This window comes from Panicum virgatum, chromosome 9N (assembly GCF_016808335.1).
Source record: "Panicum virgatum strain AP13 chromosome 9N, P.virgatum_v5, whole genome shotgun sequence".
Lineage (NCBI taxonomy): Eukaryota > Viridiplantae > Streptophyta > Magnoliopsida > Poales > Poaceae > Panicum > Panicum virgatum.
Genome location: NC_053153.1, coordinates 2999217 through 3015855, shown reverse-complemented (window position 1 = coordinate 3015855; position 16639 = coordinate 2999217).

Below are 16639 nucleotides of genomic sequence, written 5' to 3'. Positions count from 1 at the left end.
ATAAAAGCAAGGGCAAGCCACTGCTCGCGCGCCCGCGAGCCACAGCCGCCGCCATTGCCGCCGTCGAGCTCGCACTCCATGCGGAGCACCCACTCCCGCACCGCCCCGACCTCGACCAACCACCCAGGTGCATCTTCTACCACCCACTCCACCTCCCCAAGCTGCTAGACAGCCACCCTGCCCCCCACCCCACCGAGAACGCCGCCCGCCATGGCCGCCGCCGGAGCTCCACCGCCGAGCTCCCTTCTCCAGCCCTCCTCCGCCCAAGCCAACCCCCGAAACGGCATCCGCACCTCCCCCTGAAGCTCCACGGCGAGGTCCCGGCCGCCCAGACCTGCCGGAACACCGCCGCCGTCGACATTCGCAGCCGCCGGAGCCGCTGCTCCGTGGAGCCGCCTCTCCAGCCCTCTCCCTTCCAAATAGAGCACCCCAGCACGACTCCCACCTCCTACCGAAGCCGCCAAGCCTGGCCGCCCCCTCCAAACCCCACCTGCGAGCCGCCGTTGGCGACACAGAGCCGCCACCGCCGCCCCTTTCCATGGCGCCGCCGCCACAGGCCGCCCCGGACCCAATCCTAGGCACCAACAGGTAGCACTCGGTCCCCTCTCCCTTTTCCCCCACATCTCCCTCGCCGCCGGCGAGCAAGCACGCCGGAAAACCGGCCGCCACCGGTCCTCTGCTCTGCAAGTCCGGCCAGGGGCCTCCCTGCAAAGAAAACAAAACTTTCAGGGTTTAAACTGCAAACTAAACATGAACATTAAGCTGCGAAACTTGAAATTCAATAACAATTCGTAGAAAAATATGAAAAATGCAAACTCAAGTGTTTTTTAATCCCTGAAACTAGATCTACAACTTTTGTTACATCCACTTTTGCTTTTGACCAATAGTTTTATCTCCGGATTACATATTAATTTAATCCACATTTGTATGTATCTCAAGTTCTACCCATTATATTTAGCTTATTTTTAGATAGTGTACTGCAACCTAGATGAGTAGCTCCCTGTAAAAATTTGAGGACTTTTTGACAAATCTAGCTATATGTTTCATTAGATCTTGTTTTATGCCTATGTTAAATAGATTTAAATCCATAGGGTGCTATACTAGTTTAATTAATCTGACATTTTTAAAAAATCCTGATATTAGTTTCTAGATGCTATAGAAAAATTTTGGGAATTTTTAGTAATGCATAACTAGTCCTTGTGATTTATTCATAAATAAATTTTGTAAATCGAAAGCTCTAGTTTCCTTTATTAGAAAAATCTCATATTTTTACTAGAGCTTGGTTTTCAGTATATGAACAGGTATGTGAAATTTTAGCCACTGAAACTAAGTAGTTTACTCTGTAGATTTTTAGTAAGATAAATAATTAGGAAAGGAATCTAAATTCCTATGCTTGCTGTATAGCTCAATAAATTATGAAAACTTTACCACAAGCTCATCTTAAGGAATCTAACCTACTGGTAAAATTTCATTACCAGAACTTGCATTCTCTACCCTAGAGATTTGTTTTTGTACACTAATAGTAATAGATTCATGAGTTTTTCTGATTTATTTGTTACATCAAATGACCTGAAAATTTTACTGCACACTAGTGACTTAGTAAATCATCTCTCATAAAAATATCAGCACCATTCTATGCTTTTAGCTTTAGTTATAGTTTTCCCTTGTTTTCCATGTGTTAATATGATGAAAAATACTTTTTCTGCATTTTTCTAAAAGAAAAACAGCAAAACCAGCTCCTTTGTGAGTTAAGTATAAATAAAATACTACTCGTCGAATGTTTGCCCAATAAAGTATTTATGAAAGTGTTTCATTCTCCAATTCGGGTTTTGTTGGACTACAACTTTATAGTGAAAAAAGAATAAATGAATAATATCACCAAAGTAACTCATATGTATGCATTTCATACAGATTCGACTACTCTCGCTGACGGAACGTACGAGCTGGTGCCAGAGTCCGAGAGTGAGCAGCGTGAAGCTCAAGTGAATCTAACTGAAGCCACGGAGGACCCAAACCAAGTTTCAGAAGAGCCCAAGGCTAGCTACGCTCGGGAAGGCAAGCCCCGGAGCATGACCTATTACTTTCAACTCTATGCAACTTATTGTTTCTATATATTTGTGCATTTAAGTTTACAGGAGTTGATTGAAACCTTAGTTGCATGATCCTAGGTACCTATGCTTGAACATTAGTTGGTTTAGGTCGCTAGTTAGCTATGCTAATGATTCGGTAGAAGTCGAGTGATTTCCTGTCACTCGCGAGCTCATAGGAGTTGAATGTCTACTACATGCTGCAATCATAAGGTCCATGGGCGGGGCTATGGTACTTGTTGATGCCCCGTCTGTTTAGTAAAAAATGTTAAGGCCGCAGTGTGTGGTAGTGGTGGTTAAGCGTTTGAACGTACTAACCACATGCCGAGAAATATGGTAATCGGTAAGCTTAAGTACCTGATCGGCCCCTGGAGTGGACTTTTCCCTCACCCTCTTGGAACGTTGTTTCTCATGCGGCCACATGCGGGTGCAAGCGTGGTCACGACCCGGCGTCGACCGTGGCGTGGGGCTCTTGTAGTCGATGACCCTGGTCCATAAGCCGGAAAGAAAGGGAAAATGTCGCGTGGGTGACTGGGTCCCCATGCGTGTGTGTTAGGTCTGCCTTGCAAGGTTAACAAATTCGATTTGAATCGTCCGCCTCTCACGGATATTGGGACTGCTTAACCCTTTTGCCACATAGAGTAACAAGTGGAATATATGATGATGAATCTGGTTGGATGATGAAAGATAATTATTTTCTACCATATATGCTATTGGATAGATGCTAATGTAGAATGGTTAAGTGAACTAGAACTTGAAAGCTAAAATCTGAAAATAAGGACTTACTCTTTATTGCTTTTCGGCAAAACCAAACCCCTCCCGCCATAAGCCTTGCATGTCAAGTTAGAGAGCCAAGTATACCCATAGTCGGGTAAGCCTTGCTGAGTATTAGTATACTCAGCCTTGCTTGTGGCTCAATTTGTTTCGGGTGATACATTTGAGGACATGTGAAAGTGATCGGGTGCTCTAGCCTAAGAGGGGGAGGGGGTGAATTAGGCACTCTAAAAACTTAGACCTATGGCTCCAACTAGTTTGCACAAAACTTAAACTAAAACATGCTATCTAGATGTGCAACTAGGTTGTTCTAGTGTGAAACCCCTATCCCAAAAGAGTTTAGCAACCTATAGCCTTCCCTATCAAGAAACTATTCTATGAAAGTAAAGGCACACAAATTGCTAGTATGAAATGCGGAAGCTTAAAGAGCGGGATAGGAGATAGCAAACTCTGGACACGGGTGTTTATCCCGTGGTTCGGTTAGCCACAAAGGCACACCTACATCCACGTTGTTGTAGCACTCACTAAGAGTATTGCTACTCGGCCACCAAGTCTCTTCCGTGAACACAATCACGGTCACCTTGGCCCCGGGTTCCACTAAGGAGCTTCTCCACAAAGGATGGGGGTCTCCACGTCGCCCCGCACAATGATGTTGCCGGCGAGCTTCACGCTCCAAGGTGCCGGCGCACCAAACTCTTGTTTTGGTTCGCTAATGAACCACAGCACAAAGGCTCGAAGCCTTGCAATCTCACTCCCTAAGAGCTAATCCTTTACACAACACTCTCAAAGTGTGCTAAGGGCTAAGGATATGATCTTGATGCTTTGGTATGGCTTGGAGATGTTCTTGGGTGTGTGTGGGATGTCTAGCAACTCCAGCAATCTTCAAATGGCCGGGGTGAGGCGTATATATAGGCCACCAAGTCTTGTAGCCGTTGCTCCAACGGTCAGCAGAAAATCTGCGTATCACCGGAAGAACCGATGCCTCTGGCATGGGTAGCGTCGGTTCATCCGGTCACTCTAAGCACGAAGTAGCCATTGAACTCCTGACAGCTGACGCAATGATCATCGATTGACCGATGCTTTGTACCGATGCATCACCGGTTCATCCGGTGCTTAAGGATCTTCTCCTGGGCGCTGACGTCATTACACCGATGGTATGCACCGATGCACCGTCGGTTGAACCAGTGCTGAAGAAACTTCTCCTGGGCACTTGACAACGTCTCTGGTACATAGTACGCCCAATGCACCGATGCCCTTTCTTGGACCGTCGGTTCAACCGGTGCCTATAGGCTGACTTGGCTTCGATTTCCTTCTGCACCAAAATACCATGGCGTCGGTTCTTCCGACAACCATCGGATGCACCGGTGCTTCATGCGTCAGTTCTTCCGGTGCTACTGACCGAAGAGGCGGAACCCCCGTAGGGGCGGCCCTTCGGGCCTTGCTACACCTATCTTCTCTTTCTCTTTGTCATCACTTGAACCTAAAAGCCTGAGAATGATCATCTTAACAATCATATTAGTCCAAGTGTTGTGTTGTCATTCGATCACCAAAATCACTCGAAATGGCATAAATGGTGCCATGTTCGTTACAACATGGTTGCTAGTTTGACTTGGCCGTGTACATTGCCTCTTGGTTGGTCGGTGGAGTGGGACACGACTCCGGCCGATGGTGATAACAATGAGTGATGTCATGTTCGGGCTTCATCTTGACATCTTGTATCGTCATTTAGAACTCGCTTTATTTTCCGCTGTGGTTGAACTCTGTACTACTTTAATTTTGAATTTCAAGAACCTTTCTAAGTTTTCAAACTTGGTTTGTAATAACTAAGTTAAGACTCTGTATTGTAATATAATTGTGAAATGTTGTACTCTCTGGACTCACCTTCGTGTGAGTTGCATGTAAGCTTTGGGTTTCAATCGACGCATATGTGGATTCTTCGGGATTTTACCCGACAGCACTGCCGGATTACTCCGTTTGAAGTGCGTGTTAACCTGTATTGCCTTTATGGTGATGGTTAGCGCACTTGAGCCCAGATTAATTCGGGCGGTTCTGCCACAACCAGGGCGTTGACTTCGCGTATCTGAGTAAGCAGGCGGGCATTGTCTTCCCCAAGCCAGTACACCCTAGTGAACTGGTGGGACAACTCGTCGCTTTTGTCGTGCGACATCTGCTTCAACCACTGCAAGAGGAAGGACGTGAGCAAAAAACCACAACAGCGCAAAGGGATAAGTTGCAGGACAATACTTACGTCGCCGACTTGAAGATGGAACCCCTGGTGGATGTCCAGGGCAAACGCGAGGGCACGCTCGATGTCATAATTGGCTTGGTCATAACCCTCCCAGGCCTCGGACTCCATCCGCTCGCTACGGTCGAACACCCGGGGGATCCCAGGCTGGGCCATCGCCCAAGTCCCCTCGCGCACGGGCCACCTGGGCCGCCATGTGTCTAAGCCTCCCTCGAATGCTGACGCGACAGCAGCGGTAGCGACGGTGACCTCCCAGGGGTCCTCCGCCGGTGTCTCCATCACCGCTGGCGCCTCCGCCCCTGGCGTTGCTTCCACCGGTGCCGCCGGCGGCGACGGCGTTTCCTCCGTCGACACCTCCACCACAGGCGCCGTCTGCGCCTCCGCCGCCGCTGTGGCACCCTCGTCCCCAGCCCCCGTGGGCTCAGGGGTGAGGGTCTCTTCCACTTTCGGGCTGGCGGGGCGCTTCGATGCGTCTCCGCCGATCTCTCCTCCTCCAGCTCCCGGACGGGCGGTGTCATCTGCGTCGTCTCGGCCGGCATCATCCCCGGCTCCCGGCTGGGCGGCATCTTCTGCGCCGCCTCACCCGGCTTCGTCTCCGGGGTCCGGCCGGGCAGCATGCTCCTCGCTGCACTGGCCGGCCTCCCCTCGGCACCCGACCGAGCAGCCACTGCTGCGCTGCTCTAGCCGGCATCGCTCGTGCCCGTCTGCACCTGGACTCTCTGGGCTCCCCGGATCAGCGCTTCTCGGAGATTCGCAGTGGCCGCCTCTAGCGCCTGAGGCCCTCCGGTCGGGGCTGCACCACCGAGCGTGGCGTAGCCCTTGCCCCGAACTTGAGGACCTTGGACGGTGCGAGCGGGGCGGCATCCAGGGCAGCAGCCTTCAGGCTGGACAAAGCAGGGGAGAAAGACAAGATTAGCTGAGATCGGAGAATCGAACAAACAAATGCGAATAGCGGAACAAGAATTACTTACCTCGACATGGCACTCAGTTTGCGCTTGCCCGAGCCGCTCCTCTGGGCTCGCAGCACTCCGCTGCTTCCCAACGACCGACTTGGGGGCGTCGCCCTTGGACTAGCCTGTACCCTCGGCGCTGTCTGCCGAGGGTCTCCGCGCTCGCTCCGGGCGTTTTGCCGCCCACCGACGTCGCTGATGCAGACGTCCGCTCGCCAGCCCCTCCCCCGACTCGGGTGTTCCTCAGCCCGCCGTCGCGGGCACGCTCCTGCCCACTGCTGGTGCTGGCGACCTCCGGCCCACTGTCGGTGTGGGCGATCCCCTGCCCGCCGCCGGCATGGGCGACCTCCTGTCTGCCCTCGATGCGGGTGCCTTGTCAGTCACTGCCGGCGCAGGGACCTTCTCGCCTGCCGCCGGCGCTGAGGCCTCGATGCCGGCCCGTTGCTGGACTGGCGGAGAGCTTCCGGCTGGCTCCGTCTCGATGTCCTCGAACTCCGAGAAGTCCACCCCGCCGGACGAGGAGCTTGCCTCCGGGGTGGACTCCGGCGTGGTCTCCTGCGAGAGGCCTTCCTCTCCCTCCTCCTGTTCTCCTTGTCATGCGCCTCCTTCCTCAGCCTCTTCCTCTCACGGGTCGCCTTCTCTGTGTCCTTCCTCCTCTTGTCTGCCTGCGCGCGCAGGTGGTTCGCGTCGCGGATCTCGAGGAGTGGAGGGTCCGAGACGTACCCGGTGCGAGTCAGTCCCTGCGAACATGACTAAGATTAGGGAGGGGAAGGGGAGCAACGCCAAACAATCGTCAACCGAAAGAAAAACTCACCAGCTGGATGTACCCCTCCGCGGGGCGCATCTTGATCGCCCAGAGCTCCGAGGCATCAGAGGGGTAGTGCGCCACTGCGCTCGTCGCCCTCTGGGCAGCAACGTCGCGGGAGAGCAGCTCCCCCGACATCCGCGAACCCTCGGGTGCGGCCTGGGGGTCAGCAGGTAGATCGCCAGCTTCCTCTCCATCAGAGAGAGCACCCTCTGCCGGTGAAAGTTGGCGATAACGGCGGCCGCGATCAGCCCCCGGCGCACCAGGTGTTGCAGCGCGTCGGTGAACACCCCGAGCTTGGCCTGGCGCTCGGGGGGGTGACATCTCGTACCCCCACTTGTCCAGCTTGTCTCTCAGGACCTTGACGGTGTACACTGGGAGCCACTCGCCGTCGTTGCACAGGTAGAACCACCCTCGGCTCCACCCGGCGTTGTTCGTCGTCATCTTGCAGGGGATGTACAGGTCCCCCCTCCTCTCACGCACTTGCAGCGTGAGGCCACCGATGCGGGCGGCCCTCCTCGAGCTTTGCGGGACGTGCTCGGTGTAGAGCACCCCGAGGAAGAGGTGCTTCCACAGCTCCCAGTGCTCCTCCACCCCCAAATAGCCCTCGCAGACAGCGACAAAAACTGCCCCTGCAAGATGGAGTTGGGAGAGAAGTTGTGCAGCTCCACCTTGTAGTGGTGGCACAACACGCGGACGAATCGCCCGGCGGGAACGCCGAACCCTTGCTCGTGCAGCCACGCCAAGCTGACGACATAGTCGCTCAGGGGCTTCGGCTCCCTCTCCGCAGATGTCGGGGCGATCCACAACGGGCGCGATGGGTCGGTGTTCGGCGGCAAGACCCCGTCGGCAACCAACGTCTCCAAGAACGCCGTGGTGGCGGTGGACTTGCCCCACGGCACCGGATCGGCCAGCTGCGCCATCAATTCAACCAAGGGAGGATGGAGGAAAGACTCGAACAAAGGGAAAGGTGCGCTCACTCCTCTTCTCCCTCTCCTTCTTCTCGCTTCTCGGCTCTGGGCTTCTGATGAAGGGGAGGCAGAGAAAGCAGGGGAGGCAAAGACGAATGGCAAGGTAAGCCGAACGAACCCCTTCACTTCTCCTTTTTATCGCTGCGCTGGGTGGATTCTCCGCAGCGACCCCAAACCCGCTGCATTAAATGCGGTAGATTTTGCTGTCGCTGACAGTTGGGCCCCGCGCCTGTAAACCCCCGCGCGCATGCACGATAATTACCGCGGTGCGGTAACCGATGCGGCGCAGTGGCACTGTAGCGTCGTCACATAAACCAGTCGCCGCTCGCGTCATTCTGTCTACCCGAGGCTGCCGCCTGAAAAGGCGCGCCCGCACCGCACGCGCCGGGCCACATCACCCACGACCGGCGGACGACCCGCACGCGACCCACGACTTAGCGCCGTATGCGGACTGTGATGGAATATTCCCTCCGGGGGTCCCTTATCATCGAAGGAACTTTATTCCGAGGCCTTACTGATCAGGGGTTCGAAGGCTAGCCAACCGAGGGTTCGACAAACGCCCCAGATCACCAGAGTCAGGGATAACATGGATGTTCCATACAAGCTACCCTCGAACGTGGAGTTCGAGATGTCCTACGTAGTGTTCAAGGCCAGCCGAGGGTGCCTAGTAAGGGGGATCCCATCGAGGGAGAGCATCGAGCCCTCGGACCCGATCTAATGGGACCGAGCCCCGCCTAGCGAACCTTTGCGAGTGCTTTATGTGATGGGTCTACGGACCATGATCCGACTCTTATCGAACAGGGTACGGATGTCTGCTTGAACTACCCGCTAACAGCTCACCGAAGCATCCATGGCTCGCGGCCCGGGGATGGGTAGCATGGCTTGCTTCAACCCTCCTCCCTGCGGCAGGGCGACGAGGGTCGTAATGCTAAGTCAAGGGTTCCCCTGAATGCCTTCACATGGGCTAGGGCTCGGGGGCTCCTCGCACCCACGGCCAAGGCCGTACCCTCGAATAAATCGGTTGCCACCGATTGTGAAATTCCACGTGTCAAACAAACCTCCTTGCACCATTAATAAACCATTTGGATCGGTCCGTAGAGGGCAAGGGCCACCCTACCAGCTGAAAGAATGCCGATGCTGACTGAAAGGAATGCCGAGGCTGGCTGAAACGAATGCTGGGTAGGCTACCTTACCCGGACGACCACGCGAACGCGGCGTTCATAGCCCTTGGACGAGTACTTCCACTCCTCCAAGGCCTCGGGGGCTACAATCGCGGGTGCGCTGACGCACCCCCACGGAGGAAACTTCACACATTCGAGGAGCAAAACCCACAACCTAGCATCCGAGTCACAATTCCGAGGGATCAAGCCTCTATAGGACTAATACTCATCCCTACAAAGGCTCGGGGGCTATTGTCGGTTACCATAATTTGGGGGCACCCTAATCCAGGGACTAAACTGCCCTCAAAAATGCAAAACACAATCAGGCAATCAGGCCCACAGTGCCTACCACCATGTCAGGCTCTGCAGTCACACCGAACCAAGGCTAACAGTCCTTCTCCGATCCGAAGGGGAAGAAAGACTACTCGACAGCGATCCTGGAAACGAAGAAGCCACCAATGAAGAAGCCCTTTAGCCATGGGGCATCTGCATCTGCAGATCTCATGGCCCTGCTCCACGTTACGGCCCAACCGAGGTCCCCTTGAACCCGTGGGACGGTCTCCGCTTCGCTCGAGGCCTCCCCACTGAGGTCTCCAGCGGAGCACTACATATCTGCCTTGCTCGAGAGTAGCGGACCTACCCTCGGAGAGCAGGCAAACTTCGCCTCGCTCGAGACCCCCTCGGCCGAGCCCTCCGCAGGCCCCGGCTCAGGGGAAGCTCCGCCTCGCTCGAGGCCACCCCTCGGCAGATGGAACTAGCAACCCATCTGCTCACCCACCCGACTGACAGATGCATTTAATGCCAACTTCTCCACCGCAAACCGCGGGAGCTAGACGGCGTCAGGCCACCATGCCGAACAGCGGGTGTGACCAGAGTCCCGTCTGCCAACTCCGGTCACTATGCCGCCATCCCCGGCGCTGTTCCGACCCTGTGGGAACCTGCGACACCTTGTGCAGACATGCCTGACGTTGTTCCTGCCACTATGCTGCCAACTCCCCATACCTTACTCCTCCGTAGGACCCTCGGTGAGCATGGGCACAACCCTCGAATGATGTACGGACCTTGACCAGCGCAAGACCACCGTCAGCAGAACCCTCGGCGCTCCGCCAGGTGAAGCGCGGAGGACGGTACTCTCTACAGCACCCACCACTCCATCAACTGGAGCCGCAGGACACCGGCGCAATCCCCGCAATGCTAAAGGGATCCCAGGACAACTGCCATGCCCAGCGCCATACCCTCCAGTGCTCCACAATATACGTTCTACAGCAACCGGACACTGTTCTCTCATGATTCGGGGACAAGACGACGACTCCAGAGATTTCCCGTGCATGTACTCCGCCCCTCCTTATGTCTATAAAAGGAGGAGGCGGGCTCCTTCCCATGGGATCGGCTCTCTCATCGCCACCCAACTCGCAGCACACACACACGCTCTCCGGAGCTCGATATAGGCACTTGCCTCAATCATCTAGCAGAGACCTGGGAGCTTCCCTCCCTCTCTCGCCTCGCTTGTACCCCCTACTACGGGCACTCCAGTGCAAGATAATACAGTGCACTCGCACACCCTTACTGAACGTACGGCTCCGCGGCCAGAACCAGGATAAACCCTTTCGTTACTGTGTTACCTCTTGCATTAACCATCTAGGGGTAGGGACACGCAGCATCGATTACTAGTTGGTGCTAGGCCGCGAGGTCTGAACACCGACACTCGGCGTCGGCGGCGGGCGAGAGGACGCCCGCGCTGTCGGCGGGTGGGAGGACGCCCGCGCCCGTAACGGCGGGTGTTGGGTATTTTAATGATGCGAATAAATCCGCAAGCGTACGGATACCGTTGTAGCTTTCACCCAAGAGTATTCAAGGGTATTGTATCCACAGGGAACGTGTGTGCACTAACTTCTTACTAAGTCGGTCCAAGGACACACCAAGATAAAGGGCGGGGATAGAGAGGATTCCTGAGGTAGCACTAAGGATGAGTTAAGGTCGATCTCTCGGGCTAGATACTCGCTTCAGGAACCGGCTTACCCCTGAAATGATGTGGAGACTCCGGCCAACGGCTCTACGCTATATCCGAACGTGGAGGGCTACTAAGGACCAACAGGGCTGTCACCACCTGTGGACTACCTCACAGACTGTGGGATATAAGGCAAACGAAGGTAACCCTTAGCATAGACACCATGTCTATTCTACTGATTACTACCATAGTCTAACTACGTTTGGTACCCCGTAGCAAACTACGGTACTCTGTATAAAACAGAGCGACGATCCCGCGAGTAAGAGAACTGATCTCACTCAAAGATAAGTACTATGCAAGAACAGAGAATCACAAATACTAACTTACTTTACTCTGAAAGAAGCTAGTATTTGTAGAGGTACAAGCTTGAAGAAGAACACCGACAGGCCGGCGCTTCCCCGAACTACTCCTCACTCTCCTCCATTATTCTAAACACTAGCGAACTAGCGCGTCGCCTTTGCAATGTGGCACTACTCTACTCCCTTGGATGGTGTGTGAAATGAGGGGTGAGAGAGGTCCCCTTTTATAGCCTGAGGAGGTCGGTTCCCACTGTATGCATATATGGAAGGAATCAAGGTTGAGTAGGCGCTACTCCTCCCCAAGACGCACCTGGACGGGTTCCCGTCTGGGTTCGGGCGACCCTAGGGGTCGGCCGGCCCCAGACGGCACTCCCCCAGGCCCTCCTTCCTATGGCTAGCTGGCAGGTGGGACCTAACCTTATCCCTTGGGTGCATCTTGCTTGTCACGCCCGTTTCCTATGGTTTGTTGGCCATTTTTGTAAGTGTAACGCAGGACTGGATCATCTGTTCATTTCTTCTGCATTCACTTATCTTTTCCCTTGCATTTCGACTATGGGTGCCTGCAGACCATGATTCACCAAAACTCGGGGAACTTGATTAGATATAAGCCCTACAAATAAGTTTGGTGATGAAATGTTATGAAAAGCTGCAGGGGTTGACGACTGATTTTAGGACTTAAGGGCCATCAACAGCGGGGGCGAGAGGACGCCCGCGTCGGCGACGACGGTGAGTGAAAGGACGCCCGTGCCCGTGACGGCGGTGGGCGAGCAGACGCCTGCGCCAGTGGTGGGCGTGGTGACCCTCGGGTGAGCGACGCCTCCGAGGGGACAAGTTGGCTTGGGGCGCCGCCCTCCGGCCAATCGACGGGAGCCGACGGGGTGACGCGAGCCCCAAGGAGCACCTCGAGGAAGCACAGGATGAGTGCTATTTCGGGGTAAGTACTTCTTCATTTCTTTTTTGTCCTTGTTTGTTTCCCTGATCCCTGCTGATCTCGATTCCCTTCCTCGCTCGGTTCAGCCTGAGGGTTGCCCCAGTTGCTCCCTCACTGGTGCCAACCAAGGCCCTCAAGTCGGGGGCAAGTACTATGCCACACTCGGCGGCGCAGCCCCCGACCGGAGGGCCTCCGTCGGCGGAGGAGATCGCCGCGCGGTACCGGGAGGCGATTGCCCGAGGAGTCGCGGCAGTCCGGGCACAGGTGGACGCCGGCCGGAGCAGCGTAGTGGGCGCTGCTCGGCCGGGTGCCGAGCAGCGCCCACTACGCTGCTCCGACCGGCGTCCGCCTGCGCCGGGAGAGGCCGGCCGGGGTGGCGTGGAGGATACCGCCCGGCCGGACATCGAGGAAGATGCCGGCCAGGGCGGCACGGAAGATGCCGCCTGGCCGGAGGCCGGAGAAGGAGGGGAGACCGGCGGGGCCGCATCGGAGCGGCCCACCGGCCAAGTGGAGGAAGAGGTTCCCATTCCAGAGCCCACGAGGGCCGGGGAAGAGGAAGCGGCAGCGGTGGTGACGGCGCAGACGACCCCGGTGGAGGTGGTGCCGGTGGTGGAGATGCCGGCGGAGGAGATGCCGAAGATGGGGGCGTCGGGGTGGCTCGAGGACCTGAGGGAGGTCGCCCCGAACGCCGCACCCAGTGTTGTCGGTGCATTCGCTGATATCGCCTCCACCTCCGAGGGTGGCCTCGGTGTCGGACTGTCCGAGGGGCCCGGTCAAGGTGTCAACTGGGTGATTATCCAGCTCGGGGTCCCTTCGGATTTTGCCCGCGCCGAGCGGGAGGAAGATGACATCTGGCAGGTGCAGTTCGATGTTGGCGCTCAAATCGAGGCCGACACCGCTCGTGCCCTGCAGCTTCACAGGGGGAGGAATTTCAGCATCAGCAACGTAAGTGCCTCTTCTGTGACTTATCCGTTTCTGATCGCATTCATATGGCATCCGCTCACGTCCTTCTGTTCGCAGCAGCTGATGCAAATGTCGCGCGACAAGAGCGTCGAGTTGGCCCGGCAGTACTCCAGGGTGAACTGGCTCGAGCGGTACAATGCCAGCCTGGTCGTGCGACTGGGCGAAGCCAATGCTCTAGTGTCCGACCTGGAGCTGGAGCACGAGCTGGCCCGAGCCAACGGCGAGCGTGACGCACAGAGAGCCGAGGCCGAGCAAAAGGCTCAGGAGTCCGAGTCGCAGGCGGCCACACAGTATCAAAATGCTGAGGCGCTCGAGGCGAGGGCGGCTGAGCTCCAGCGCAAAGAGGCGGTCGTCATGGCGCTGACCGACACCCTGGTGGAGAAGGACGACCTCCTCGAGACGCAGGGGGTGGCCCTCCGCGACGCAGAGACCGCCCTCAAAGAGAGAGAGGCCTCCCTGTCGGCACTCCAGCAGCAGGTGAACGCCGCACGAGCACAGCTGGAGAAGGAGAGGGAGCGTACCGAGGGTAAGTGCCAAAGGCATAATTTTCTTAAGTTATTTATAGTTCACCGGAACTTATCTTCGTTTCAAACTCAGCACTATAGAAGGCGGTAGCGGACGAGACCGCAGTGAAGGACGCCCTCCAGGTGGCAAACACATCGACACAGAAGGATTTTGAGGACCTGGAGGGAGCCGATGTGGCCGCGTGCCAGGAGCTCGAGGGGGAGGGGACGTCTGGCAACTTGCTGGCCAGTCGTCTGAGGTCCTTGGGCGGTCGGGTGACCGAGCGCCTCAAGGGCGCCCTCCGCCTCGGCGTCCAGAAAGCCCTCGGCGTCATCTTGACGCACTACATCATCGACTTCGAGCACTTGGCCACGGGCTACATTGTCCCCAACGACGATGAAGACACCGCGGTCGCTGCTATGGAGCAAGCCAATGCAGTTGCCGAGGACGCCGCCTCCGCCTTGGCCAAACTTTTCGAGGGCGACCTCCTCCCCGACGCTGATGACAAAGAAGGCGAGGGCCCGCGCGACGGGGAGGGCAATAGATAGACAATCTGGGCCGTGGAGCCCATGTAAATAGTTTAGAATTTTCTTTCAATTGTCTTTCTGTGTAAAGAAATTGAAGATGTAAATTTGACAGTGGTGCCATTCGAGGCTTTGTGTATTCGCGCAATCGTTTTATTTACTATATTTTCGTGCTCTCGTGTGTGGCTTAGATAAATTTATGTGAGGATTTTCGCGTTCATAAGCGACTTAGGGGTAGGGAGGTGAGTGGGGATGCCGTATCTCAGAGGTGTAGGCAATCCCCTAGCTCGGCCAGCCCCATTCCGTAGTTGCTTATGCCTCGCGTCCGTTTTTTCTAAGTGTACGAGAGGCTTAGGTACGAATTTTTTTTGAAAAAATGATAGCGTTTCGGGGACGTTTGGGGGGTGGTTTTGCCGAGGGTAAAGCCAAATCTACCTCAGTGTCACATGCGCGTCCGAGCCCCTGAGGGTTCGGATCATTCCCCAAAAATTGCAAGTAAAACATACTTCTTTATTATTTTGGAAACTTGAAATACAAGTACAAAACATGTACAAAGAGCTTGGAATTTCAAGGATAGAAGCAACGTAGCTGCTGAATGTTCCAAGCGCTGGTGAAGACTTCACCCTTCTCATTTGCTAGTTTGTACGTGCCTGGCTTGAGGACCTCTGCGACGATGTAAGGGCATTCCCAAGGCGGGGTGAGCTTGTGGCGCCCTCGGCTGTCCTGCCGAAGCCTCAGCACCAAGTCTCCCTTGTTGAGATCTCGGCATCGAACCCTCTGTGCCTGGTATCGCCGCAGGGATTGCTGGTACCGCGCTGAGTGTAGGAGCGCCACGTCTCGAGCCTCGTCCACCTGATCCAGTGAGTCCTCGCATACTTGCTAGTTCTGATGTTCTTGGTAAGCTTTGAGCCTCGGCGACCTGTACTCCAAGTCAGTGGGAAGGACGGCCTCGGTGCCATAGACAAGGAAGAATGGGGTGAAGCCGGTAGCTATGCTCAGGATTGTTCTTAGGCTCCAGATGACCGAAGGTAGCTCTGTGAGTCATCTCCGGCCAAACTTGTTTAGCTTGTTGAAGATACTTTGCTTGAGGCCTTATAGGATCATGCCATTGGCACGCTTTACTTGACCATTCGTTTGTCGATGCGCCACAGCCGACCAGTCTACACGTATGTGGTAGTCGTCGCAGAATGCCAAGAACTTCTTTCGTGTGAACTGGGTGCCATTGTCTATGATGATCGAGTTTGGGACCCCGAACCTGTAGACTATATTGGTGAAGAACAGCACGGCTTGCTCGGATTTGATTTTGCCGATGGGCCTAACCTCGATCCACTTGGAAAACTTGTCGATTGCTACCAACAAGTGGGTGAAGCCCCCAGGCGCTTTCTGCAATGGCCCGACGAGGTCCAGTCCCCACACGGCGAAAGGCCATGTGATGGGGATGATTTGGAGAGCGTGCGCCTGGAGGTGTGTCTTACGGGCATAGAACTGGCAACCCTCGTAGGTCCGCACGATTTCAGTGGCATCGGCGACTGCTGTGGGCTAGTAAAAGCCCTGCCTGAACGCATTGCCCATGAGGGTGCGTGGCGCCGCGTGGTGGCCACAGATTCCGGCGTGGATGTCTCAGATCAGCTCCTTGCCCTCGGGAATGGGAATACAATGTTGCAAAACACCCGAGGGACTGCATTTGTATAGCTCATCGTCGATCAGGACGAAAGACTTGGCCCGCCTGGTGATGCACCGCGCCGGAGCACGATCCGAGGGTAGACCCCCCTCGGATTATCCAGTTGAGATACTGGTTGCGCCAGTCCTGAGAAAGCGGGGCCTCGTCAATCTGCATTACCTCGGCCTCATCCGCCGAGGAGATCTCGGTCTCCGTCTCCACAGCCTCGGACCCCTTCGCCGAGGGGCCCTCGGTCGAGGGCTCGGTGGCCACAGTGGTCCGTCCGGACGCAATCTTGGCTAGTTCGTCCGCTTCCTCATTGTACTTGCGCGCGATGTGGTTGAGCTCGAGGCTGTCGAACTTGTCTTCGAGACGATGCACTGTGTTGTAGTACGCCTCCATTTTTGTGTCGTGGCAGCTAGATTCTTTCATCACCTGGTCGATGACGAGTTGAGAGTCTCCCCGCATGTCAAGCCGTTTGATGCCAAGCTCGATGGCGATGCGGAGACCACTGAGAAGGGCCTCGTACTCCGCCATGTTATTGGACGCCGGGAAGTGCAGGCGCACCACGTAACGCATGTGTACTCCGAGGGGCGAGACGAAAAGGAGGCCCACGCCTGCACCAATTTTCATCACCGACCCATCGAGGTTGGGGCAGCTGAGTGTCGGTCCACTCAGCAATGAAGTCTCCCAAGACTTGGGATTTGATCGCCTTGCGGGGCGCATAAGTGACCACTTGTCTATCCTACCCGTGACTT